Source organism: Eubalaena glacialis, chromosome 10 (genome assembly GCF_028564815.1).
Source record: "Eubalaena glacialis isolate mEubGla1 chromosome 10, mEubGla1.1.hap2.+ XY, whole genome shotgun sequence".
NCBI lineage: Eukaryota > Metazoa > Chordata > Mammalia > Artiodactyla > Balaenidae > Eubalaena > Eubalaena glacialis.
In genome coordinates this window covers 33,503,416-33,529,385 of record NC_083725.1, presented here as the reverse complement: position 1 = coordinate 33,529,385, position 25,970 = coordinate 33,503,416, and positions in this window count along the sequence as shown.

Below are 25,970 nucleotides of genomic sequence, written 5' to 3'. Positions count from 1 at the left end.
TTGACTTTCACTTTAGGTATAGCGCAGAGCAGGGTGAGCTTCCAACAAGGAACTGGAAACCCAAGGTTTCTTAGGAGAAAACTCAGTTTCTTCTCAGAACCATGCCGGCAGTGAGGAAAACCCCGGCAACAACAATGCTTTTCAGGTAGCTTCGAGGCCGCATGAACGGAGCTTTCATAATGGCAAAAGAAGCCTTATGCCATCAGTCTCCAATTTCTAGGTTGACACGCAGCATACACGCAGGACCAGAGCTTACTGTCTCTACGCAGTGTTCTGGTACCGAAACGGTTGCTTAAGCAAAGTCCCTAGGAATGTTGGAAAGCTTACTACCGTGAAACTAAAGCAGAACAGCGATGAAGGCCTCATGGAGCTGCTGCACGCCTCCCGTATTGCCAGCATAATCAGGGCCTTACTTCGAGGCTAGTGCTCACATTGACTTTCACGTTTGGTATAGAGCAGAGCCGGGTGAGCTTCCAACTAGGAACTGGAAGCACAAGGTTTCTTTCGAGAAAACTCATTTTCTTCTATGTGCCATGCCGGCTGTAAGTAAAAGCACGGTAACAACAGTGCTTTTCAGGTAGCTTCGAGGCCGCATGAATGGAGCTTTCAAAACGGGAAAACAAGCCTTGTGCCATCAGTCTCTAATTTCTAGGTTGACACGCAGCATACACGCAGGAGCAGAGCTTCCTGGTTCTACGCAGTGTTCTGGTACTGAAACGGGTGCTGAAGCAAGGCCCCTAGGAGTGTTGAAAAGCTTACTACCTTGAAACTAAAGCAGAACAACGATGAAGGCCTCATGGAGCTGCTGCACGCCTCTCGTTTTGCAAGGATAATCAGGGCCTTACTTCGAAGCTTGGGCTCACGTTGACTTTCACTTTAGGTATAGCGCAGAGCAGGGTGAGCTTCCAACAAGGAACTGGAAACCCAAGGTTTCTTAGGAGAAAACTCATTTTCTTCTCAGAACCATGCCAGCAGTGAGGAAAACCCCGGCAACAACAATGCTTTTCAGGTAGCTTCGAGGCCGCATGAACGGAGCTTTCATAATGGGAAAAGAAGCCTTATGCCATCAGTCTCCAATTTCTAGGTTGACTCGCAGCATACACGCAGGACCAGAGCTTACTGTCTCTACGCAGTGTTCTGGTACCGAAACGGTTGCTTAAGCAAAGTCCCTAGGAGTCTTGGAAAGCTTACTACCGTGAAACTAAAGCAGAACAGCGATGAAGGCCTCATGGAGCTGCTGCACGCCTCCCGTTTTGCCAGGATAATCAGGGCCTTACTTCGAGGCTAGTGCTCACATTGACTTTCACGTTTGGTATAGAGCAGAGCCGGGTGAGCTTCCAACTAGGAACTGGAAGCACAAGGTTTCTTTCGAGAAAACTCATTTTCTTCTATGTGCCATGCCGGCTGTAAGTAAAAGCACGGTAACAACAGTGCTTTTCAGGTAGCTTCGGGGCCGCATCAACGGAGCTTTCATAATGGGAAAACTAGCCTTGTGCCGTCAGTCTCTAATTTCTAGGTTGACACGCAGCATACACGCAGGAGCAGAGCTTCCTGGTTCTACGCAGTGTTCTGGTACTGAAACGGGTGCTGAAGCAAGGCCCTTAGGAGTGTTGAAAAGCTCACTACCTTGAAGCTAAAGCAGAACAACGATGAAGGCCTCATGGAGCTGCTGCACGCCTCTCGTTTTGCAAGGATAATCAGGGCCTTACTTCGAAGCTTGGGCTCACGTTGACTTTCACTTTAGGTATAGCGCAGAGCAGGGTGAGCTTCCAACAAAGAACTGGAAACCCAAGGTTTCTTAGGAGAAAACTCATTTTCTCCTCAGAACCATGCCGGCAGTGAGGAAAACCCCGGCAACAACAATGCTTTTCAGGTAGCTTCGAGGCCGCATGAACGGAGCTTTCATAATGGGAAAAGAAGCCTTATGCCATCAGTCTCCAATTTCTAGGTTGACTCGCAGCATACACGCAGGACCAGAGCTTACTGTCTCTACGCAGTGTTCTGGTACCGAAACGGTTGCTTAAGCAAAGTCCCTAGGAATGTTGGAAAGCTACTACCGTGAAACTAAAGCAGAACAGCGATGAAGGCCTCATGGAGCTGCTGCACGCCTCCCGTTTTGCCAGCATAATCAGGGCCTTACTTCGAGGCTAGTGCTCACATTGACTTTCACGTTTGGTATAGAGCAGAGCCGGGTGAGCTTCCAACTAGGAACTGGAAGCACAAGGTTTCTTTCGAGAAAACTCATTTTCTTCTATGAACCATGCCGGCTGTAAGTAAAAGCACGGTAACTACAGTGCTTTTCAGGTAGCTTCGGGGCCGAATGAATGGAGCTTTCAAAACGGGAAAACAAGCCTTGTGCCATCAGTCTCTAATTTCTAGGTTGACACGCAGCATACACGCAGGAGCAGAGCTTCCTGGTTCTACGCAGTGTTCTGGTACTGAAACGGGTGCTGAAGCAAGGCCCCTAGGAGTGTTGAAAAGCTTACTACCTTGAAACTAAAGCAGAACAACGATGAAGGCCTCATGGAGCTGCTGCACGCCTCTCGTTTTGCAAGGATAATCAGGGCCTTACTTCGAAGCTTGGGCTCACGTTGACTTTCACTTTAGGTATAGCGCAGAGCAGGGTGAGCTTCCAACAAAGAACTGGCAACCCAAGGTTTCTTAGGAGAAAACTCATTTTCTCCTCAGAACCATGCCGGCAGTGAGGATAACCCCGGCAACAACAATGCTTTTCAGGTAGCTTCGAGGCCGCATGAACGGAGCTTTCATAATGGCAAAAGAAGACTTATGCCATCAGTCTCCAATTTCTAGGTTGACTCGCAGCATACACGCAGGACCAGAGCTTACTGTCTCTACGCAGTGTTCTGGTACCGAAACGGTTGCTTAAGCAAAGTCCCTAGGAATGTTGGAAAGCTACTACCGTGAAACTAAAGCAGAACAGCGATGAAGGCCTCATGGAGCTGCTGCACGCCTCCCGTTTTGCCAGCATAATCAGGGCCTTACTTCGAGGCTAGTGCTCACATTGACTTTCACGTTTGGTATAGAGCAGAGCCGGGTGAGCTTCCAACTAGGAACTGGAAGCACAAGGTTTCTTTCGAGAAAACTCATTTTCTTCTATGTGCCATGCCGGCTGTAAGTAAAAGCACGGTAACAACAGTGCTTTTCAGGTAGATTCGAGGCCGCATGAATGGAGCTTTCAAAACGGGAAAACAAGCCTTGTGCCATCAGTCTCTAATTTCTAGGTTGACACGCAGCATACACGCAGGAGCAGAGCTTCCTGGTTCTACGCAGTGTTCTGGTACTGAAACGGGTGCTGAAGCAAGGCCCCTAGGAATGTTGAAAAGCTTACTACCTTGAAACTAAAGCAGAACAACGATGAAGGCCTCATGGAGCTGCTGCACGCCTCTCGTTTTGCAAGGATAATCAGGGCCTTACTTCGAAGCTTGGGCTCACGTTGACTTTCACTTTAGGTATAGCGCAGAGCAGGGTGAGCTTCCAACAAGGAACTGGAAACCCAAGGTTTCTTAGGAGAAAACTCATTTTCTTCTCAGAACCATGCTGGCAGTGAGGAAAACCCCGGCAACAACAATGCTTTTCAGGTAGCTTCGAGGCCGCATGAACGGAGCTTTCATAATGGCAAAAGAAGCCTTATGCCATCAGTCTCCAATTTCTAGGTTGACACGCAGCATACACGCAGGACCAGAGCTTACTGTCTCTACGCAGTGTTCTGGTACCGAAACGGTTGCTTAAGCAAAGTCCCTAGGAATGTTGGAAAGCTTACTACCGTGAAACTAAAGCAGAACAGCGATGAAGGCCTCATGGAGCTGCTGCACGCCTCCCGTTTTGCCAGGATAATCAGGGCCTTACTTCGAGGCTAGTGCTCACATTGACTTTCACGTTTGGTATAGAGCAGAGCCGGGTGAGCTTCCAACTAGGAACTGGAAGCACAAGGTTTCTTTCGAGAACACTCATTTTCTTCTATGTGCCATGCCGGCTGTAAGTAAAAGCACGGTAACAACAGTGCTTTTCAGGTAGCTTCGGGGCCGCATCAACGGAGCTTTCATAATGGGAAAACTAGCCTTGTGCCGTCAGCCTCTAATTTCTAGGTTGACACGCAGCATACACGCAGGAGCAGAACTTCCTGGTTCTACGCAGTGTTCTGGTACTGAAACGGGTGCTGAAGCAAGGCCCCTAGGAGTGTTGAAAAGCTTACTACCTTGAAACTAAAGCAGAACAACGATGAAGGCCTCATGGAGCTGCTGCACGCCTCTCGTTTTGCAAGGATAATCAGGGCCTTACTTCGAAGCTTGGGCTCACGTTGACTTTCACTTTAGGTATAGCGCAGAGCAGGGTGAGCTTCCAACAAAGAACTGGCAACCCAAGGTTTCTTAGGAGAAAACTCATTTTCTCCTCAGAACCATGCCGGCAGTGAGGAAAACCCCGGCAACAACAATGCTTTTCAGGTAGCTTCGAGGCCGCATGAACGGAGCTTTCATAATGGCAAAAGAAGCCTTATGCCATCAGTCTCCAATTTCTAGGTTGACTCGCAGCATACACGCAGGACCAGAGCTTACTGTCTCTACGCAGTGTTCTGGTACCGAAACGGTTGCTTAAGCAAAGTCCCTAGGAATGTTGGAAAGCTACTACCGTGAAACTAAAGCAGAACAGCGATGAAGGCCTCATGGAGCTGCTGCACGCCTCCCGTTTTGCCAGCATAATCAGGGCCTTACTTCGAGGCTAGTGCTCACATTGACTTTCACGTTTGGTATAGAGCAGAGCCGGGTGAGCTTCCAACTAGGAACTGGAAGCACAAGGTTTCTTTCGAGAAAACTCATTTTCTTCTATGTGCCATGCCGGCTGTAAGTAAAAGCACGGTAACAACAGTGCTTTCCAGGTAGCTTCGAGGCCGCATGAATGGAGCTTTCAAAACGGGAAAACAAGCCTTGTGCCATCAGTCTCTAATTTCTAGGTTGACACGCAGCATACACGCAGGAGCAGAGCTTCCTGGTTCTACGCAGTGTTCTGGTACTGAAACGGGTGCTGAAGCAAGGCCCCTAGGAGTGTTGAAAAGCTTACTACCTTGAAACTAAAGCAGAACAACGATGAAGGCCTCATGGAGCTACTGCACGCCTCTCGTTTTGCAAGGATAATCAGGGCCTTACTTCGAAGCTTGGGCTCACGTTGACTTTCACTTTAGGTATAGCGCAGAGCAGGGTGAGCTTCCAACAAGGAACTGGAAACCCAAGGTTTCTTAGGAGAAAACTCATTTTCTTCTCAGAACCATGCTGGCAGTGAGGAAAACCCCGGCAACAACAATGCTTTTCAGGTAGCTTCGAGGCCGCATGAACGGAGCTTTCATAATGGGAAAAGAAGCCTTATGCCATCAGTCTCCAATTTCTAGGTTGACACGCAGCATACACGCAGGACCAGAGCTTACTGTCTCTACGCAGTGTTCTGGTACCGAAACGGTTGCTTAAGCAAAGTCCCTAGGAGTCTTGGAAAGCTTACTACCGTGAAACTAAAGCAGAACAGCGATGAAGGCCTCATGGAGCTGCTGCACGCCTCCCGTTTTGCCAGGATAATCAGGGCCTTACTTCGAGGCTAGTGCTCACATTGACTTTCACGTTTGGTATAGAGCAGAGCCGGGTGAGCTTCCAACTAGGAACTGGAAGCACAAGGTTTCTTTCGAGAAAACTCATTTTCTTCTATGTGCCATGCCGGCTGTAAGTAAAAGCACGGTAACAACAGTGCTTTTCAGGTAGCTTCGGGGCCGCATCAACGGAGCTTTCATAATGGGAAAACAAGCCTTGTGCCATCAGTCTCTAATTTCTAGGTTGACACGCAGCATACACGCAGGAGCAGAACTTCCTGGTTCTACGCAGTGTTCTGGTACTGAAACGGGTGCTGAAGCAAGGCCCCTAGGAGTGTTGAAAAGCTTACTACCTTGAAACTAAAGCAGAACAACGATGAAGGCCTCATGGAGCTGCTGCACGCCTCTCGTTTTGCAAGGATAATCAGGGCCTTACTTCGAAGCTTGGGCTCACGTTGACTTTCACTTTAGGTATAGCGCAGAGCAGGGTGAGCTTCCAACAAGGAACTGGAAACCCAAGGTTTCTTAGGAGAAAACTCATTTTCTTCTCAGAACCATGCCGGCAGTGAGGAAAACCCCGGCAACAACAATGCTTTTCAGGTAGCTTCGAGGCCGCATGAACGGAGCTTTCATAATGGCAAAAGAAGCCTTATGCCATCAGTCTCCAATTTCTAGGTTGACTCGCAGCATACACGCAGGACCAGACCTTACTGTCTCTACGCAGTGTTCTGGTACCGAAACGGTTGCTTAAGCAAAGTCCCTAGGAATGTTGGAAAGCTACTACCGTGAAACTAAAGCAGAACAGCGATGAAGGCCTCATGGAGCTGCTGCACGCCTCCCGTATTGCCAGCATAATCAGGGCCTTACTTCGAGGCTAGTGCTCACATTGACTTTCACGTTTGGTATAGAGCAGAGCCGGGTGAGCTTCCAACTAGGAACTGGAAGCACAAGGTTTCTTTCGAGAAAACTCATTTTCTTCTATGTGCCATGCCGGCTGTAAGTAAAAGCACGGTAACAACAGTGCTTTTCAGGTAGCTTCGAGGCCGCATGAATGGAGCTTTCAAAACGGGAAAACAAGCCTTGTGCCATCAGTCTCTAATTTCTAGGTTGACACGCAGCATACACGCAGGAGCAGAGCTTCCTGGTTCTACGCAGTGTTCTGGTACTGAAACGGGTGCTGAAGCAAGGCCCCTAGGAGTGTTGAAAAGCTTACTACCTTGAAACTAAAGCAGAACAACGATGAAGGCCTCATGGAGCTGCTGCACGCCTCTCGTTTTGCAAGGATAATCAGGGCCTTACTTCGAAGCTTGGGCTCACGTTGACTTTCACTTTAGGTATAGCGCAGAGCAGGGTGAGCTTCCAACAAGGAACTGGAAACCCAAGGTTTCTTAGGAGAAAACTCATTTTCTTCAGAACCATGCCGGCAGTGAGGAAAACCCCGGCAACAACAATGCTTTTCAGGTAGCTTCGAGGCCGCATGAACGGAGCTTTCATAATGGGAAAAGAAGCCTTATGCCATCAGTCTCCAATTTCTAGGTTGACTCGCAGCATACACGCAGGACCAGAGCTTACTGTCTCTACGCAGTGTTCTGGTACCGAAACGGTTGCTTAAGCAAAGTCCCTAGGAGTCTTGGAAAGCTTACTACCGTGAAACTAAAGCAGAACAGCGATGAAGGCCTCATGGAGCTGCTGCACGCCTCCCGTTTTGCCAGGATAATCAGGGCCTTACTTCGAGGCTAGTGCTCACATTGACTTTCACGTTTGGTATAGAGCAGAGCCGGGTGAGCTTCCAACTAGGAACTGGAAGCACAAGGTTTCTTTCGAGAAAACTCATTTTCTTCTATGTGCCATGCCGGCTGTAAGTAAAAGCACGGTAACAACAGTGCTTTTCAGGTAGCTTCGGGGCCGCATCAACGGAGCTTTCATAATGGGAAAACTAGCCTTGTGCCGTCAGTCTCTAATTTCTAGGTTGACACGCAGCATACACGCAGGAGCAGAGCTTCCTGGTTCTACGCAGTGTTCTGGTACTGAAACGGGTGCTGAAGCAAGGCCCTTAGGAGTGTTGAAAAGCTCACTACCTTGAAGCTAAAGCAGAACAACGATGAAGGCCTCATGGAGCTGCTGCACGCCTCTCGTTTTGCAAGGATAATCAGGGCCTTACTTCGAAGCTTGGGCTCACGTTGACTTTCACTTTAGGTATAGCGCAGAACAGGGTGAGCTTCCAACAAAGAACTGGAAACCCAAGGTTTCTTAGGAGAAAACTCATTTTCTCCTCAGAACCATGCCGGCAGTGAGGAAAACCCCGGCAACAACAATGCTTTTCAGGTAGCTTCGAGGCCGCATGAACGGAGCTTTCATAATGGGAAAAGAAGCCTTATGCCATCAGTCTCCAATTTCTAGGTTGACTCGCAGCATACACGCAGGACCAGAGCTTACTGTCTCTACGCAGTGTTCTGGTACCGAAACGGTTGCTTAAGCAAAGTCCCTAGGAATGTTGGAAAGCTACTACCGTGAAACTAAAGCAGAACAGCGATGAAGGCCTCATGGAGCTGCTGCACGCCTCCCGTTTTGCCAGCATAATCAGGGCCTTACTTCGAGGCTAGTGCTCACATTGACTTTCACGTTTGGTATAGAGCAGAGCCGGGTGAGCTTCCAACTAGGAACTGGAAGCACAAGGTTTCTTTCGAGAAAACTCATTTTCTTCTATGAACCATGCCGGCTGTAAGTAAAAGCACGGTAACTACAGTGCTTTTCAGGTAGCTTCGGGGCCGAATGAATGGAGCTTTCAAAACGGGAAAACAAGCCTTGTGCCATCAGTCTCTAATTTCTAGGTTGACACGCAGCATACACGCAGGAGCAGAGCTTCCTGGTTCTACGCAGTGTTCTGGTACTGAAACGGGTGCTGAAGCAAGGCCCCTAGGAGTGTTGAAAAGCTTACTACCTTGAAACTAAAGCAGAACAACGATGAAGGCCTCATGGAGCTGCTGCACGCCTCTCGTTTTGCAAGGATAATCAGGGCCTTACTTCGAAGCTTGGGCTCACGTTGACTTTCACTTTAGGTATAGCGCAGAGCAGGGTGAGCTTCCAACAAAGAACTGGCAACCCAAGGTTTCTTAGGAGAAAACTCATTTTCTCCTCAGAACCATGCCGGCAGTGAGGATAACCCCGGCAACAACAATGCTTTTCAGGTAGCTTCGAGGCCGCATGAACGGAGCTTTCATAATGGCAAAAGAAGACTTATGCCATCAGTCTCCAATTTCTAGGTTGACTCGCAGCATACACGCAGGACCAGAGCTTACTGTCTCTACGCAGTGTTCTGGTACCGAAACGGTTGCTTAAGCAAAGTCCCTAGGAATGTTGGAAAGCTACTACCGTGAAACTAAAGCAGAACAGCGATGAAGGCCTCATGGAGCTGCTGCACGCCTCCCGTTTTGCCAGCATAATCAGGGCCTTACTTCGAGGCTAGTGCTCACATTGACTTTCACGTTTGGTATAGAGCAGAGCCGGGTGAGCTTCCAACTAGGAACTGGAAGCACAAGGTTTCTTTCGAGAAAACTCATTTTCTTCTATGTGCCATGCCGGCTGTAAGTAAAAGCACGGTAACAACAGTGCTTTTCAGGTAGATTCGAGGCCGCATGAATGGAGCTTTCAAAACGGGAAAACAAGCCTTGTGCCATCAGTCTCTAATTTCTAGGTTGACACGCAGCATACACGCAGGAGCAGAGCTTCCTGGTTCTACGCAGTGTTCTGGTACTGAAACGGGTGCTGAAGCAAGGCCCCTAGGAATGTTGAAAAGCTTACTACCTTGAAACTAAAGCAGAACAACGATGAAGGCCTCATGGAGCTGCTGCACGCCTCTCGTTTTGCAAGGATAATCAGGGCCTTACTTCGAAGCTTGGGCTCACGTTGACTTTCACTTTAGGTATAGCGCAGAGCAGGGTGAGCTTCCAACAAGGAACTGGAAACCCAAGGTTTCTTAGGAGAAAACTCATTTTCTTCTCAGAACCATGCTGGCAGTGAGGAAAACCCCGGCAACAACAATGCTTTTCAGGTAGCTTCGAGGCCGCATGAACGGAGCTTTCATAATGGCAAAAGAAGCCTTATGCCATCAGTCTCCAATTTCTAGGTTGACACGCAGCATACACGCAGGACCAGAGCTTACTGTCTCTACGCAGTGTTCTGGTACCGAAACGGTTGCTTAAGCAAAGTCCCTAGGAATGTTGGAAAGCTTACTACCGTGAAACTAAAGCAGAACAGCGATGAAGGCCTCATGGAGCTGCTGCACGCCTCCCGTTTTGCCAGGATAATCAGGGCCTTACTTCGAGGCTAGTGCTCACATTGACTTTCACGTTTGGTATAGAGCAGAGCCGGGTGAGCTTCCAACTAGGAACTGGAAGCACAAGGTTTCTTTCGAGAACACTCATTTTCTTCTATGTGCCATGCCGGCTGTAAGTAAAAGCACGGTAACAACAGTGCTTTTCAGGTAGCTTCGGGGCCGCATCAACGGAGCTTTCATAATGGGAAAACTAGCCTTGTGCCGTCAGCCTCTAATTTCTAGGTTGACACGCAGCATACACGCAGGAGCAGAACTTCCTGGTTCTACGCAGTGTTCTGGTACTGAAACGGGTGCTGAAGCAAGGCCCCTAGGAGTGTTGAAAAGCTTACTACCTTGAAACTAAAGCAGAACAACGATGAAGGCCTCATGGAGCTGCTGCACGCCTCTCGTTTTGCAAGGATAATCAGGGCCTTACTTCGAAGCTTGGGCTCACGTTGACTTTCACTTTAGGTATAGCGCAGAGCAGGGTGAGCTTCCAACAAAGAACTGGCAACCCAAGGTTTCTTAGGAGAAAACTCATTTTCTCCTCAGAACCATGCCGGCAGTGAGGAAAACCCCGGCAACAACAATGCTTTTCAGGTAGCTTCGAGGCCGCATGAACGGAGCTTTCATAATGGCAAAAGAAGCCTTATGCCATCAGTCTCCAATTTCTAGGTTGACTCGCAGCATACACGCAGGACCAGAGCTTACTGTCTCTACGCAGTGTTCTGGTACCGAAACGGTTGCTTAAGCAAAGTCCCTAGGAATGTTGGAAAGCTACTACCGTGAAACTAAAGCAGAACAGCGATGAAGGCCTCATGGAGCTGCTGCACGCCTCCCGTTTTGCCAGCATAATCAGGGCCTTACTTCAAGGCTAGTGCTCACATTGACTTTCACGTTTGGTATAGAGCAGAGCCGGGTGAGCTTCCAACTAGGAACTGGAAGCACAAGGTTTCTTTCGAGAAAACTCATTTTCTTCTATGTGCCATGCCGGCTGTAAGTAAAAGCACGGTAACAACAGTGCTTTCCAGGTAGCTTCGAGGCCGCATGAATGGAGCTTTCAAAACGGGAAAACAAGCCTTGTGCCATCAGTCTCTAATTTCTAGGTTGACACGCAGCATACACGCAGGAGCAGAGCTTCCTGGTTCTACGCAGTGTTCTGGTACTGAAACGGGTGCTGAAGCAAGGCCCCTAGGAGTGTTGAAAAGCTTACTACCTTGAAACTAAAGCAGAACAACGATGAAGGCCTCATGGAGCTACTGCACGCCTCTCGTTTTGCAAGGATAATCAGGGCCTTACTTCGAAGCTTGGGCTCACGTTGACTTTCACTTTAGGTATAGCGCAGAGCAGGGTGAGCTTCCAACAAGGAACTGGAAACCCAAGGTTTCTTAGGAGAAAACTCATTTTCTTCTCAGAACCATGCTGGCAGTGAGGAAAACCCCGGCAACAACAATGCTTTTCAGGTAGCTTCGAGGCCGCATGAACGGAGCTTTCATAATGGGAAAAGAAGCCTTATGCCATCAGTCTCCAATTTCTAGGTTGACACGCAGCATACACGCAGGACCAGAGCTTACTGTCTCTACGCAGTGTTCTGGTACCGAAACGGTTGCTTAAGCAAAGTCCCTAGGAGTCTTGGAAAGCTTACTACCGTGAAACTAAAGCAGAACAGCGATGAAGGCCTCATGGAGCTGCTGCACGCCTCCCGTTTTGCCAGGATAATCAGGGCCTTACTTCGAGGCTAGTGCTCACATTGACTTTCACGTTTGGTATAGAGCAGAGCCGGGTGAGCTTCCAACTAGGAACTGGAAGCACAAGGTTTCTTTCGAGAAAACTCATTTTCTTCTATGTGCCATGCCGGCTGTAAGTAAAAGCACGGTAACAACAGTGCTTTTCAGGTAGCTTCGGGGCCGCATCAACGGAGCTTTCATAATGGGAAAACAAGCCTTGTGCCATCAGTCTCTAATTTCTAGGTTGACACGCAGCATACACGCAGGAGCAGAACTTCCTGGTTCTACGCAGTGTTCTGGTACTGAAACGGGTGCTGAAGCAAGGCCCCTAGGAGTGTTGAAAAGCTTACTACCTTGAAACTAAAGCAGAACAACGATGAAGGCCTCATGGAGCTGCTGCACGCCTCTCGTTTTGCAAGGATAATCAGGGCCTTACTTCGAAGCTTGGGCTCACGTTGACTTTCACTTTAGGTATAGCGCAGAGCAGGGTGAGCTTCCAACAAGGAACTGGAAACCCAAGGTTTCTTAGGAGAAAACTCATTTTCTTCTCAGAACCATGCCGGCAGTGAGGAAAACCCCGGCAACAACAATGCTTTTCAGGTAGCTTCGAGGCCGCATGAACGGAGCTTTCATAATGGCAAAAGAAGCCTTATGCCATCAGTCTCCAATTTCTAGGTTGACTCGCAGCATACACGCAGGACCAGAGCTTACTGTCTCTACGCAGTGTTCTGGTACCGAAACGGTTGCTTAAGCAAAGTCCCTAGGAATGTTGGAAAGCTACTACCGTGAAACTAAAGCAGAACAGCGATGAAGGCCTCATGGAGCTGCTGCACGCCTCCCGTTTTGCCAGCATAATCAGGGCCTTACTTCGAGGCTAGTGCTCACATTGACTTTCACGTTTGGTATAGAGCAGAGCCGGGTGAGCTTCCAACTAGGAACTGGAAGCACAAGGTTTCTTTCGAGAAAACTCATTTTCTTCTATGTGCCATGCCGGCTGTAAGTAAAAGCACGGTAACAACAGTGCTTTTCAGGTAGCTTCGAGGCCGCATGAATGGAGCTTTCAAAACGGGAAAACAAGCCTTGTGCCATCAGTCTCTAATTTCTAGGTTGACACGCAGCATACACGCAGGAGCAGAGCTTCCTGGTTCTACGCAGTGTTCTGGTACTGAAACGGGTGCTGAAGCAAGGCCCCTAGGAGTGTTGAAAAGCTTACTACCTTGAAACTAAAGCAGAACAACGATGAAGGCCTCATGGAGCTGCTGCACGCCTCTCGTTTTGCAAGGATAATCAGGGCCTTACTTCGAAGCTTGGGCTCACGTTGACTTTCACTTTAGGTATAGCGCAGAGCAGGGTGAGCTTCCAACAAGGAACTGGAAACCCAAGGTTTCTTAGGAGAAAACTCATTTTCTTCTCAGAACCATGCCGGCAGTGAGGAAAACCCCGGCAACAACAATGCTTTTCAGGTAGCTTCGAGGCTGAATGAACGGAGCTTTCATAATGGGAAAAGAAGCCTTATGCCATCAGTCTCCAATTTCTAGGTTGACACGCAGCATACACGCAGGACCAGAGCTTACTGTCTCTACGCAGTGTTCTGGTACCGTAACGGTTGCTTAAGCAAAGTCCCTAGGAGTCTTGGAAAGCTTACTACCGTGAAACTAAAGCAGAACAGCGATGAAGGCCTCATGGAGCTGCTGCACGCCTCCCGTTTTGCCAGGATAATCAGGGCCTTACTTCGAGGCTAGTGCTCACATTGACTTTCACGTTTGGTATAGAGCAGAGCCGGGTGAGCTTCCAACTAGGAACTGGAAGCACAAGGTTTCTTTCGAGAAAACTCATTTTCTTCTATGTGCCATGCCGGCTGTAAGTAAAAGCACGGTAACAACAGTGCTTTTCAGGTAGCTTCGGGGCCGCATCAACGGAGCTTTCATAATGGGAAAACAAGCCTTGTGCCATCAGTCTCTAATTTCTAGGTTGACACGCAGCATACACGCAGGAGCAGAGCTTCCTGGTTCTACGCAGTGTTCTGGTACTGAAACGGGTGCTGAAGCAAGGCCCCTAGGAGTGTTGAAAAGCTTACTACCTTGAAACTAAAGCAGAACAACGATGAAGGCCTCATGGAGCTGCTGCATGCCTCTCGTTTTGCAAGGATAATCAGGGCCTTACTTCGAAGCTTGGGCTCAGGTTGACATTCACTTTAGGTATAGCGCAGAGCAGGGTGAGCTTCCAACAAGGAACTGGAAACCCAAGGTTTCTTAGGAGAAAACTCATTTTCTTCTCAGAACCATGCCGGCAGTGAGGAAAACCCCGGCAACAACAATGTTTTTCAGGTAGCTTCGAGGCCGCATGAACGGAGCTTTCATAATGGGAAAAGAAGCCTTATGCCATCAGTCTCCAATTTCTAGGTTGACACGCAGCATACACGCAGGACCAGAGCTTACTGTCTCTACGCAGTGTTCTGGTACCGAAACGGTTGCTTAAGCAAAGTCCCTAGGAGTCTTGGAAAGCTTACTACCGTGAAACTAAAGCAGAACAGCGATGAAGGCCTCATGGAGCTGCTGCACGCCTCCCGTATTGCCAGGATAATCAGGGCCTTACTTCGAGGCTAGTGCTCACATTGACTTTCACGTTTGGTATAGAGCAGAGCCGGGTGAGCTTCCAACTAGGAACTGGAAGCACAAGGTTTCTTTCGAGAAAACTCATTTTCTTCTATGTGCCATGCCGGCTGTAAGTAAAAGCACGGTAACAACAGTGCTTTTCAGGTAGCTTCGAGGCCGCATGAATGGAGCTTTCAAAACGGGAAAACAAGCCTTGTATCATCAGTCTCTAATTTCTAGGTTGACACGCAGCATACACGCAGGAGCAGAGCTTCCTGGTTCTACGCAGTGTTCTGGTACTGAAACGGGTGCTGAAGCAAGGCCCCTAGGAGTGTTGAAAAGCTTACTACCTTGAAACTAAAGCAGAACAACGATGAAGGCCTCATGGAGCTGCTGCACGCCTCTCGTTTTGCAAGGATAATCAGGGCCTTACTTCGAAGCTTGGGCTCACGTTGACTTTCACTTTAGGTATAGCGCAGAGCAGGGTGAGCTTCCAACAAGGAACTGGAAACCCAAGGTTTCTTAGGAGAAAACTCATTTTCTTCTCAGAACCATGCTGGCAGTGAGGAAAACCCCGGCAACAACAATGCTTTTCAGGTAGCTTCGAGGCCGCATGAACGGAGCTTTCATAATGGGAAAAGAAGCCTTATGCCATCAGTCTCCAATTTCTAGGTTGACACGCAGCATACACGCAGGACCAGAGCTTACTGTCTCTACGCAGTGTTCTGGTACCGAAACGGTTGCTTAAGCAAAGTCCCTAGGAGTCTTGGAAAGCTTACTACCGTGAAACTAAACCAGAACAGCGATGAAGGCCTCATGGAGGTGCTGCACGCCTCCCGTTTTGCCAGGATAATCAGGGCCTTACTTCGAGGCTAGTGCTCACATTGACTTTCACGTTTGGTATAGAGCAGAGCCGGGTGAGCTTCCAACTAGGAACTGGAAGCACAAGGTTTCTTTCGAGAAAACTCATTTTCTTCTATGTGCCATGCCGGCTGTAAGTAAAAGCACGGTAACAACAGTGCTTTTCAGGTAGCTTCGGGGCCGCATCAACGGAGCTTTCAAATGGGAAAACTAGCCTTGTGCCGTCACCCTCTAATTTCTAGGTTGACACGCAGCATACACGCAGGAGCAGAACTTCCTGGTTCTACGCAGTGTTCTGGTACTGAAACGGGTGCTGAAGCAAGGCCCCTAGGAGTGTTGAAAAGCTTACTACCTTGAAACTAAAGCAGAACAACGATGAAGGCCTCATGGAGCTGCTGCACGCCTCTCGTTTTGCAAGGATAATCAGGGCCTTACTTCGAAGCTTGGGCTCACGTTGACTTTCACTTTAGGTATAGCGCAGAGCAGGGTGAGATTCCAACAAGGAACTGGAAACCCAAGGTTTCTTAGGAGAAAACTCAGTTTCTTCTCAGAACCATGCCGGCAGTGAGGAAAACCCCGGCAACAACAATGCTTTTCAGGTAGCTTCGAGGCCGCATGAACGGAGCTTTCATAATGGCAAAAGAAGCCTTATGCCATCAGTCTCCAATTTCTAGGTTGACACGCAGCATACACGCAGGACCAGAGCTTACTGTCTCTACGCAGTGTTCTGGTACCGAAACGGTTGCTTAAGCAAAGTCCCTAGGAATGTTGGAAAGCTTACTACCGTGAAACTAAAGCAGAACAGCGATGAAGGCCTCATGGAGCTGCTGCACGCCTCCCGTATTGCCAGCATAATCAGGGCCTTACTTCGAGGCTAGTGCTCACATTGACTTTCACGTTTGGTATAGAGCAGAGCCGGGTGAGCTTCCAACTAGGAACTGGAAGCACAAGGTTTCTTTCGAGAAAACTCATTTTCTTCTATGTGCCATGCCGGCTGTAAGTAAAAGCACGGTAACAACAGTGCTTTTCAGGTAGCTTCGAGGCCGCATGAATGGAGCTTTCAAAACGGGAAAACAAGCCTTGTGCCATCAGTCTCTAATTTCTAGGTTGACACGCAGCATACACGCAGGAGCAGAGCTTCCTGGTTCTACGCAGTGTTCTGGTACTGAAACGGGTGCTGAAGCAAGGCCCCTAGGAGTGTTGAAAAGCTTACTACCTTGAAACTAAAGCAGAACAACGATGAAGGCCTCATGGAGCTGCTGCACGCCTCTCGTTTTGCAAGGATAATCAGGGCCTTACTTCGAAGCTTGGGCTCACGTTGACTTTCACTTTAGGTATAGCGCAGAGCAGGGTGAGCTTCCAACAAGGAACTGGAAACCCAAGGTTTCTTAGGAGAAAACTCATTTTCTTCTCAGAACCATGCCGGCAGTGAGGAAAACCCCGGCAACAACAATGCTTTTCAGGTAGCTTCGAGGCCGCATGAACGGAGCTTTCATAATGGGAAAAGAAGCCTTATGCCATCAGTCTCCAATTTCTAGGTTGACACGCAGCATACACGCAGGACCAGAGCTTACTGTCTCTACGCAGTGTTCTGGTACCGAAACGGTTGCTTAAGCAAAGTCCCTAGGAGTCTTGGAAAGCTTACTACCGTGAAACTAAAGCAGAACAGCGATGAAGGCCTCATGGAGCTGCTGCACGCCTCCCGTTTTGCCAGGATAATCAGGGCCTTACTTCGAGGCTAGTGCTCACATTGACTTTCACGTTTGGTATAGAGCAGAGCCGGGTGAGCTTCCAACTAGGAACTGGAAGCACAAGGTTTCTTTCGAGAAAACTCATTTTCTTCTATGTGCCATGCCGGCTGTAAGTAAAAGCACGGTAACAACAGTGCTTTTCAGGTAGCTTCGGGGCCGCATCAACGGAGCTTTCATAATGGGAAAACTAGCCTTGTGCCGTCAGTCTCTAATTTCTAGCTTGACACGCAGCATACACGCAGGAGCAGAGCTTCCTGGTTCTACGCAGTGTTCTGGTACTGAAACGGGTGCTGAAGCAAGGCCCCTAGGAGTGTTGAAAAGCTTACTACCTTGAAACTAAAGCAGAACAACGATGAAGGCCTCATGGAGCTGCTGCACGCCTCTCGTTTTGCAAGGATAATCAGGGCCTTACTTCGAAGCTTGGGCTCACGTTGACTTTCACTTTAGGTATAGCGCAGAGCAGGGTGAGATTCCAACAAGGAACTGGAAACCCAAGGTTTCTTAGGAGAAAACTCAGTTTCTTCTCAGAACCATGCCGGCAGTGAGGAAAACCCCGGCAACAACAATGCTTTTCAGGTAGCTTCGAGGCCGCATGAACGGAGCTTTCATAATGGCAAAAGAAGCCTTATGCCATCAGTCTCCAATTTCTAGGTTGACACGCAGCATACACGCAGGACCAGAGCTTACTGTCTCTACGCAGTGTTCTGGTACCGAAACGGTTGCTTAAGCAAAGTCCCTAGGAATGTTGGAAAGCTTACTACCGTGAAACTAAAGCAGAACAGCGATGAAGGCCTCATGGAGCTGCTGCACGCCTCCCGTATTGCCAGCATAATCAGGGCCTTACTTCGAGGCTAGTGCTCACATTGACTTTCACGTTTGGTATAGAGCAGAGCCGGGTGAGCTTCCAACTAGGAACTGGAAGCACAAGGTTTCTTTCGAGAAAACTCATTTTCTTCTATGTGCCATGCCGGCTGTAAGTAAAAGCACGGTAACAACAGTGCTTTTCAGGTAGCTTCGAGGCCGCATGAATGGAGCTTTCAAAACGGGAAAACAAGCCTTGTGCCATCAGTCTCTAATTTCTAGGTTGACACGCAGCATACACGCAGGAGCAGAGCTTCCTGGTTCTACGCAGTGTTCTGGTACTGAAACGGGTGCTGAAGCAAGGCCCCTAGGAGTGTTGAAAAGCTTACTACCTTGAAACTAAAGCAGAACAACGATGAAGGCCTCATGGAGCTGCTGCACGCCTCTCGTTTTGCAAGGATAATCAGGGCCTTACTTCGAAGCTTGGGCTCACGTTGACTTTCACTTTAGGTATAGCGCAGAGCAGGGTGAGCTTCCAACAAGGAACTGGAAACCCAAGGTTTCTTAGGAGAAAACTCATTTTCTTCTCAGAACCATGCCGGCAGTGAGGAAAACCCCGGCAACAACAATGCTTTTCAGGTAGCTTCGAGGCCGCATGAACGGAGCTTTCATAATGGGAAAAGAAGCCTTATGCCATCAGTCTCCAATTTCTAGGTTGACACGCAGCATACACGCAGGACCAGAGCTTACTGTCTCTACGCAGTGTTCTGGTACCGAAACGGTTGCTTAAGCAAAGTCCCTAGGAGTCTTGGAAAGCTTACTACCGTGAAACTAAAGCAGAACAGCGATGAAGGCCTCATGGAGCTGCTGCACGCCTCCCGTTTTGCCAGGATAATCAGGGCCTTACTTCGAGGCTAGTGCTCACATTGACTTTCACGTTTGGTATAGAGCAGAGCCGGGTGAGCTTCCAACTAGGAACTGGAAGCACAAGGTTTCTTTCGAGAAAACTCATTTTCTTCTATGTGCCATGCCGGCTGTAAGTAAAAGCACGGTAACAACAGTGCTTTTCAGGTAGCTTCGGGGCCGCATCAACGGAGCTTTCATAATGGGAAAACTAGCCTTGTGCCGTCAGCCTCTAATTTCTAGCTTGACACGCAGCATACACGCAGGAGCAGAGCTTCCTGGTTCTACGCAGTGTTCTGGTACTGAAACGGGTGCTGAAGCAAGGCCCCTAGGAGTGTTGAAAAGCTTACTACCTTGAAACTAAAGCAGAACAACGATGAAGGCCTCATGGAGCTGCTGCACGCCTCTCGTTTTGCAAGGATAATCAGGGCCTTACTTCGAAGCTTGGGCTCACGTTGACTTTCACTTTAGGTATAGCGCAGAGCAGGGTGAGATTCCAACAAGGAACTGGAAACCCAAGGTTTCTTAGGAGAAAACTCAGTTTCTTCTCAGAACCATGCCGGCAGTGAGGAAAACCCCGGCAACAACAATGCTTTTCAGGTAGCTTCGAGGCCGCATGAACGGAGCTTTCATAATGGCAAAAGAAGCCTTATGCCATCAGTCTCCAATTTCTAGGTTGACACGCAGCATACACGCAGGACCAGAGCTTACTGTCTCTACGCAGTGTTCTGGTACCGAAACGGTTGCTTAAGCAAAGTCCCTAGGAATGTTGGAAAGCTTACTACCGTGAAACTAAAGCAGAACAGCGATGAAGGCCTCATGGAGCTGCTGCACGCCTCCCGTATTGCCAGCATAATCAGGGCCTTACTTCGAGGCTAGTGCTCACATTGACTTTCACGTTTGGTATAGAGCAGAGCCGGGTGAGCTTCCAACTAGGAACTGGAAGCACAAGGTTTCTTTCGAGAAAACTCATTTTCTTCTATGTGCCATGCCGGCTGTAAGTAAAAGCACGGTAACAACAGTGCTTTTCAGGTAGCTTCGAGGCCGCATGAATGGAGCTTTCAAAACGGGAAAACAAGCCTTGTGCCATCAGTCTCTAATTTCTAGGTTGACACGCAGCATACACGCAGGAGCAGAGCTTCCTGGTTCTACGCAGTGTTCTGGTACTGAAACGGGTGCTGAAGCAAGGCCCCTAGGAGTGTTGAAAAGCTTACTACCTTGAAACTAAAGCAGAACAACGATGAAGGCCTCATGGAGCTGCTGCACGCCTCTCGTTTTGCAAGGATAATCAGGGCCTTACTTCGAAGCTTGGGCTCACGTTGACTTTCACTTTAGGTATAGCGCAGAGCAGGGTGAGCTTCCAACAAGGAACTGGAAACCCAAGGTTTCTTAGGAGAAAACTCATTTTCTTCTCAGAACCATGCCGGTAGTGAGGAAAACCCCGGCAACAACAATGCTTTTCAGGTAGCTTCGAGGCCGCATGAACGGAGCTTTCATAATGGGAAAAGAAGCCTTATGCCATCAGTCTCCAATTTCTAGGTTGACACGCAGCATACACGCAGGACCAGAGCTTACTGTCTCTACGCAGTGTTCTGGTACCGAAACGGTTGCTTAAGCAAAGTCCCTAGGAGTCTTGGAAAGCTTACTACCGTGAAACTAAAGCAGAACAGCGATGAAGGCCTCATGGAGCTGCTGCACGCCTCCCGTTTTGCCAGGATAATCAGGGCCTTACTTCGAGGCTAGTGCTCACATTGACTTTCACGTTTGGTATAGAGCAGAGCCGGGTGAGCTTCCAACTAGGAACTGGAAGCACAAGGTTTCTTTCGAGAAAACTCATTTTCTTCTATGTGCCATGCCGGCTGTAAGTAAAAGCACGGTAACAACAGTGCTTTTCAGGTAGCTTCGGGGCCGCATCAACGGAGCTTTCATAATGGGAAAACTAGCCTTGTGCCGTCAGCCTCTAATTTCTAGCTTGACACGCAGCATACACGCAGGAGCAGAGCTTCCTGGTTCTACGCAGTGTTCTGGTACTGAAACGGGTGCTGAAGCAAGGCCCTTAGGAGTGTTGAAAAGCTCACTACCTTGAAACTAAAGCAGAACAACGATGAAGGCCTCATGGAGCTGCTGCACGCCTCTCGTTTTGCAAGGATAATCAGGGCCTTACTTCGAAGCTTGGGCTCACGTTGACTTTCACTTTAGGTATAGCGCAGAACAGGGTGAGCTTCCAACAAAGAACTGGAAACCCAAGGTTTCTTAGGAGAAAACTCATTTTCTCCTCAGAACCATGCCGGCAGTGAGGAAAACCCCGGCAACAACAATGCTTTTCAGGTAGCTTCGAGGCCGCATGAACGGAGCTTTCATAATGGGAAAAGAAGCCTTATGCCATCAGTCTCCAATTTCTAGGTTGACACGCAGCATACACGCAGGACCAGAGCTTACTGTCTCTACGCAGTGTTCTGGTACCGAAACGGTTGCTTAAGCAAAGTCCCTAGGAATGTTGGAAAGCTACTACCGTGAAACTAAAGCAGAACAGCGATGAAGGCCTCATGGAGCTGCTGCACGCCTCCCGTTTTGCCAGCATAATCAGGGCCTTACTTCGAGGCTAGTGCTCACATTGACTTTCACGTTTGGTATAGAGCAGAGCCGGGTGAGCTTCCAACTAGGAACTGGAAGCACAAGGTTTCTTTCGAGAAAACTCATTTTCTTCTATGAACCATGCCGGCTGTAAGTAAAAGCACGGTAACTACAGTGCTTTTCAGGTAGCTTCGGGGCCGCATGAATGGAGCTTTCAAAACGGGAAAACAAGCCTTGTGCCATCAGTCTCTAATTTCTAGGTTGACACGCAGCATACACGCAGGAGCAGAGCTTCCTGGTTCTACGCAGTGTTCTGGTACTGAAACGGGTGCTGAAGCAAGGCCCCTAGGAGTGTTGAAAAGCTTACTACCTTGAAACTAAAGCAGAACAACGATGAAGGCCTCATGGAGCTGCTGCACGCCTCTCGTTTTGCAAGGATAATCAGGGCCTTACTTCGAAGCTTGGGCTCACGTTGACTTTCACTTTAGGTATAGCGCAGAGCAGGGTGAGCTTCCAACAAAGAACTGGCAACCCAAGGTTTCTTAGGAGAAAACTCATTTTCTCCTCAGAACCATGCCGGCAGTGAGGAAAACCCCGGCAACAACAATGCTTTTCAGGTAGCTTCGAGGCCGCATGAACGGAGCTTTCATAATGGGAAAAGAAGCCTTATGCCATCAGTCTCCAATTTCTAGGTTGACACGCAGCATACACGCAGGACCAGAGCTTACTGTCTCTACGCAGTGTTCTGGTACCGAAACGGTTGCTTAAGCAAAGTCCCTAGGAGTCTTGGAAAGCTTACTACCGTGAAACTAAAGCAGAACAGCGATGAAGGCCTCATGGAGCTGCTGCACGCCTCCCGTTTTGCCAGGATAATCAGGGCCTTACTTCGAGGCTAGTGCTCACATTGACTTTCACGTTTGGTATAGAGCAGAGCCGGGTGAGCTTCCAACTAGGAACTGGAAGCACAAGGTTTCTTTCGAGAAAACTCATTTTCTTCTATGTGCCATGCCGGCTGTAAGTAAAAGCACGGTAACAACAGTGCTTTTCAGGTAGCTTCGGGGCCGCATCAACGGAGCTTTCATAATGGGAAAACTAGCCTTGTGCCGTCAGTCTCTAATTTCTAGGTTGACACGCAGCATACACGCAGGAGCAGAACTTCCTGGTTCTACGCAGTGTTCTGGTACTGAAACGGGTGCTGAAGCAAGGCCCCTAGGAGTGTTGAAAAGCTTACTACCTTGAAACTAAAGCAGAACAACGATGAAGGCCTCATGGAGCTGCTGCACGCCTCTCGTTTTGCAAGGATAATCAGGGCCTTACTTCGAAGCTTGGGCTCACGTTGACTTTCACTTTAGGTATAGCGCAGAACAGGGTGAGCTTCCAACAAAGAACTGGCAACCCAAGGTTTCTTAGGAGAAAACTCATTTTCTCCTCAGAACCATGCCGGCAGTGAGGAAAACCCCGGCAACAACAATGCTTTTCAGGTAGCTTCGAGGCCGCATGAACGGAGCTTTCATAATGGCAAAAGAAGCCTTATGCCATCAGTCTCCAATTTCTAGGTTGACTTGCAGCATACACGCAGGACCAGAGCTTACTGTCTCTACGCAGTGTTCTGGTACCGAAACGGTTGCTTAAGCAAAGTCCCTAGGAATGTTGGAAAGCTACTACCGTGAAACTAAAGCAGAACAGCGATGAAGGCCTCATGGAGCTGCTGCACGCCTCCCGTTTTGCCAGCATAATCAGGGCCTTACTTCGAGGCTAGTGCTCACATTGACTTTCACGTTTGGTATAGAGCAGAGCCGGGTGAGCTTCCAACTAGGAACTGGAAGCACAAGGTTTCTTTCGACAAAACTCATTTTCTTCTATGTGCCATGCCGGCTGTAAGTAAAAGCACGGTAACAACAGTGCTTTTCAGGTAGCTTCGAGGCCGCATGAATGGAGCTTTCAAAACGGGAAAACAAGCCTTGTGCCATCAGTCTCTAATTTCTAGGTTGACACGCAGCATACACGCAGGAGCAGAGCTTCCTGGTTCTACGCAGTGTTCTGGTACTGAAACGGGTGCTGAAGCAAGGCCCCTAGGAGTGTTGAAAAGCTTACTACCTTGAAACTAAAGCAGAACAACGATGAAGGCCTCATGGAGCTGCTGCACGCCTCTCGTTTTGCAAGGATAATCAGGGCCTTACTTCGAAGCTTGGGCTCACGTTGACTTTCACTTTAGGTATAGCGCAGAGCAGGGTGAGCTTCCAACAAGGAACTGGAAACCCAAGGTTTCTTAGGAGAAAACTCATTTTCTTCTCAGAACCATGCTGGCAGTGAGGAAAACCCCGGCAACAACAATGCTTTTCAGGTAGCTTCGAGGCCGCATGAACGGAGCTTTCATAATGGGAAAAGAAGCCTTATGCCATCAGTCTCCAATTTCTAGGTTGACACGCAGCATACACGCAGGACCAGAGCTTACTGTCTCTACGCAGTGTTCTGGTACCGAAACGGTTGCTTAAGCAAAGTCCCTAGGAGTCTTGGAAAGCTTACTACCGTGAAACTAAAGCAGAACAGCGATGAAGGCCTCATGGAGCTGCTGCACGCCTCCCGTTTTGCCAGGATAATCAGGGCCTTACTTCGAGGCTAGTGCTCACATTGACTTTCACGTTTGGTATAGAGCAGAGCCGGGTGAGCTTCCAACTAGGAACTGGAAGCACAAGGTTTCTTTCGAGAAAACTCATTTTCTTCTATGTGCCATGCCGGCTGTAAGTAAAAGCACGGTAACAACAGTGCTTTTCAGGTAGCTTCGGGGCCGCATCAACGGAGCTTTCATAATGGGAAAACTAGCCTTGTGCCGTCAGCCTCTAATTTCTAGGTTGACACGCAGCATACACGCAGGAGCAGAACTTCCTGGTTCTACGCAGTGTTCTGGTACTGAAACGGGTGCTGAAGCAAGGCCCCTAGGAGTGTTGAAAAGCTTACTACCTTGAAACTAAAGCAGAACAACGATGAAGGCCTCATGGAGCTGCTGCACGCCTCTCGTTTTGCAAGGATAATCAGGGCCTTACTTCGAAGCTTGGGCTCACGTTGACTTTCACTTTAGGTATAGCGCAGAGCAGGGTGAGCTTCCAACAAAGAACTGGCAACCCAAGGTTTCTTAGGAGAAAACTCATTTTCTCCTCAGAACCATGCCGGCAGTGAGGAAAACCCCGGCAACAACAATGCTTTTCAGGTAGCTTCGAGGCCGCATGAACGGAGCTTTCATAATGGGAAAAGAAGCCTTATGCCATCAGTCTCCAATTTCTAGGTTGACTTGCAGCATACACGCAGGACCAGAGCTTACTGTCTCTACGCAGTGTTCTGGTACCGAAACGGTTGCTTAAGCAAAGTCCCTAGGAATGTTGGAAAGCTACTACCGTGAAACTAAAGCAGAACAGCGATGAAGGCCTCATGGAGCTGCTGCACGCCTCCCGTTTTGCCAGCATAATCAGGGCCTTACTTCGAGGCTAGTGCTCACATTGACTTTCACGTTTGGTATAGAGCAGAGCCGGGTGAGCTTCCAACTAGGAACTGGAAGCACAAGGTTTCTTTCGAGAAAACTCATTTTCTTCTATGTGCCATGCCGGCTGTAAGTAAAAGCACGGTAACAACAGTGCTTTTCAGGTAGCTTCGAGGCCGCATGAATGGAGCTTTCAAAACGGGAAAACAAGCCTTGTGCCATCAGTCTCTAATTTCTAGGTTGACACGCAGCATACACGCAGGAGCACAGCTTCCTGGTTCTACGCAGTGTTCTGGTACTGAAACGGGTGCTGAAGCAAGGCCCCTAGGAGTGTTGAAAAGCTTACTACCTTGAAACTAAAGCAGAACAACGATGAAGGCCTCATGGAGCTGCTGCACGCCTCTCGTTTTGCAAGGATAATCAGGGCCTTACTTCGAAGCTTGGGCTCACGTTGACTTTCACTTTAGGTATAGCGCAGAGCAGGGTGAGCTTCCAACAAGGAACTGGAAACCCAAGGTTTCTTAGGAGAAAACTCAGTTTCTTCTCAGAACCATGCCGGCAGTGAGGAAAACCCCGGCAACAACAATGCTTTTCAGGTAGCTTCGAGGCCGCATGAACGGAGCTTTCATAATGGCAAAAGAAGCCTTATGCCATCAGTCTCCAATTTCTAGGTTGACACGCAGCATACACGCAGGACCAGAGCTTACTGTCTCTACGCAGTGTTCTGGTACCGAAACGGTTGCTTAAGCAAAGTCCCTAGGAGTCTTGGAAAGCTTACTACCGTGAAACTAAAGCAGAACAGCGATGAAGGCCTCATGGAGGTGCTGCACGCCTCCCGTATTGCCAGCATAATCAGGGCCTTACTTCGAGGCTAGTGCTCACATTGACTTTCACGTTTGGTATAGAGCAGAGCCGGGTGAGCTTCCAACTAGGAACTGGAAGCACAAGGTTTCTTTCGAGAAAACTCATTTTCTTCTATGTGCCATGCCGGCTGTAAGTAAAAGCACGGTAACAACAGTGCTTTTCAGGTAGCTTCGAGGCCGCATGAATGGAGCTTTCAAAACGGGAAAACAAGCCTTGTGCCATCAGTCTCTAATTTCTAGGTTGACACGCAGCATACACGCAGGAGCAGAGCTTCCTGGTTCTACGCAGTGTTCTGGTACTGAAACGGGTGCTGAAGCAAGGCCCCTAGGAGTGTTGAAAAGCTTACTACCTTGAAACTAAAGCAGAACAACGATGAAGGCCTCATGGAGCTGCTGCACGCCTCTCGTTTTGCAAGGATAATCAGGGCCTTACTTCGAAGCTTGGGCTCACGTTGACTTTCACTTTAGGTATAGCGCAGAGCAGGGTGAGCTTCCAACAAGGAACTGGAAACCCAA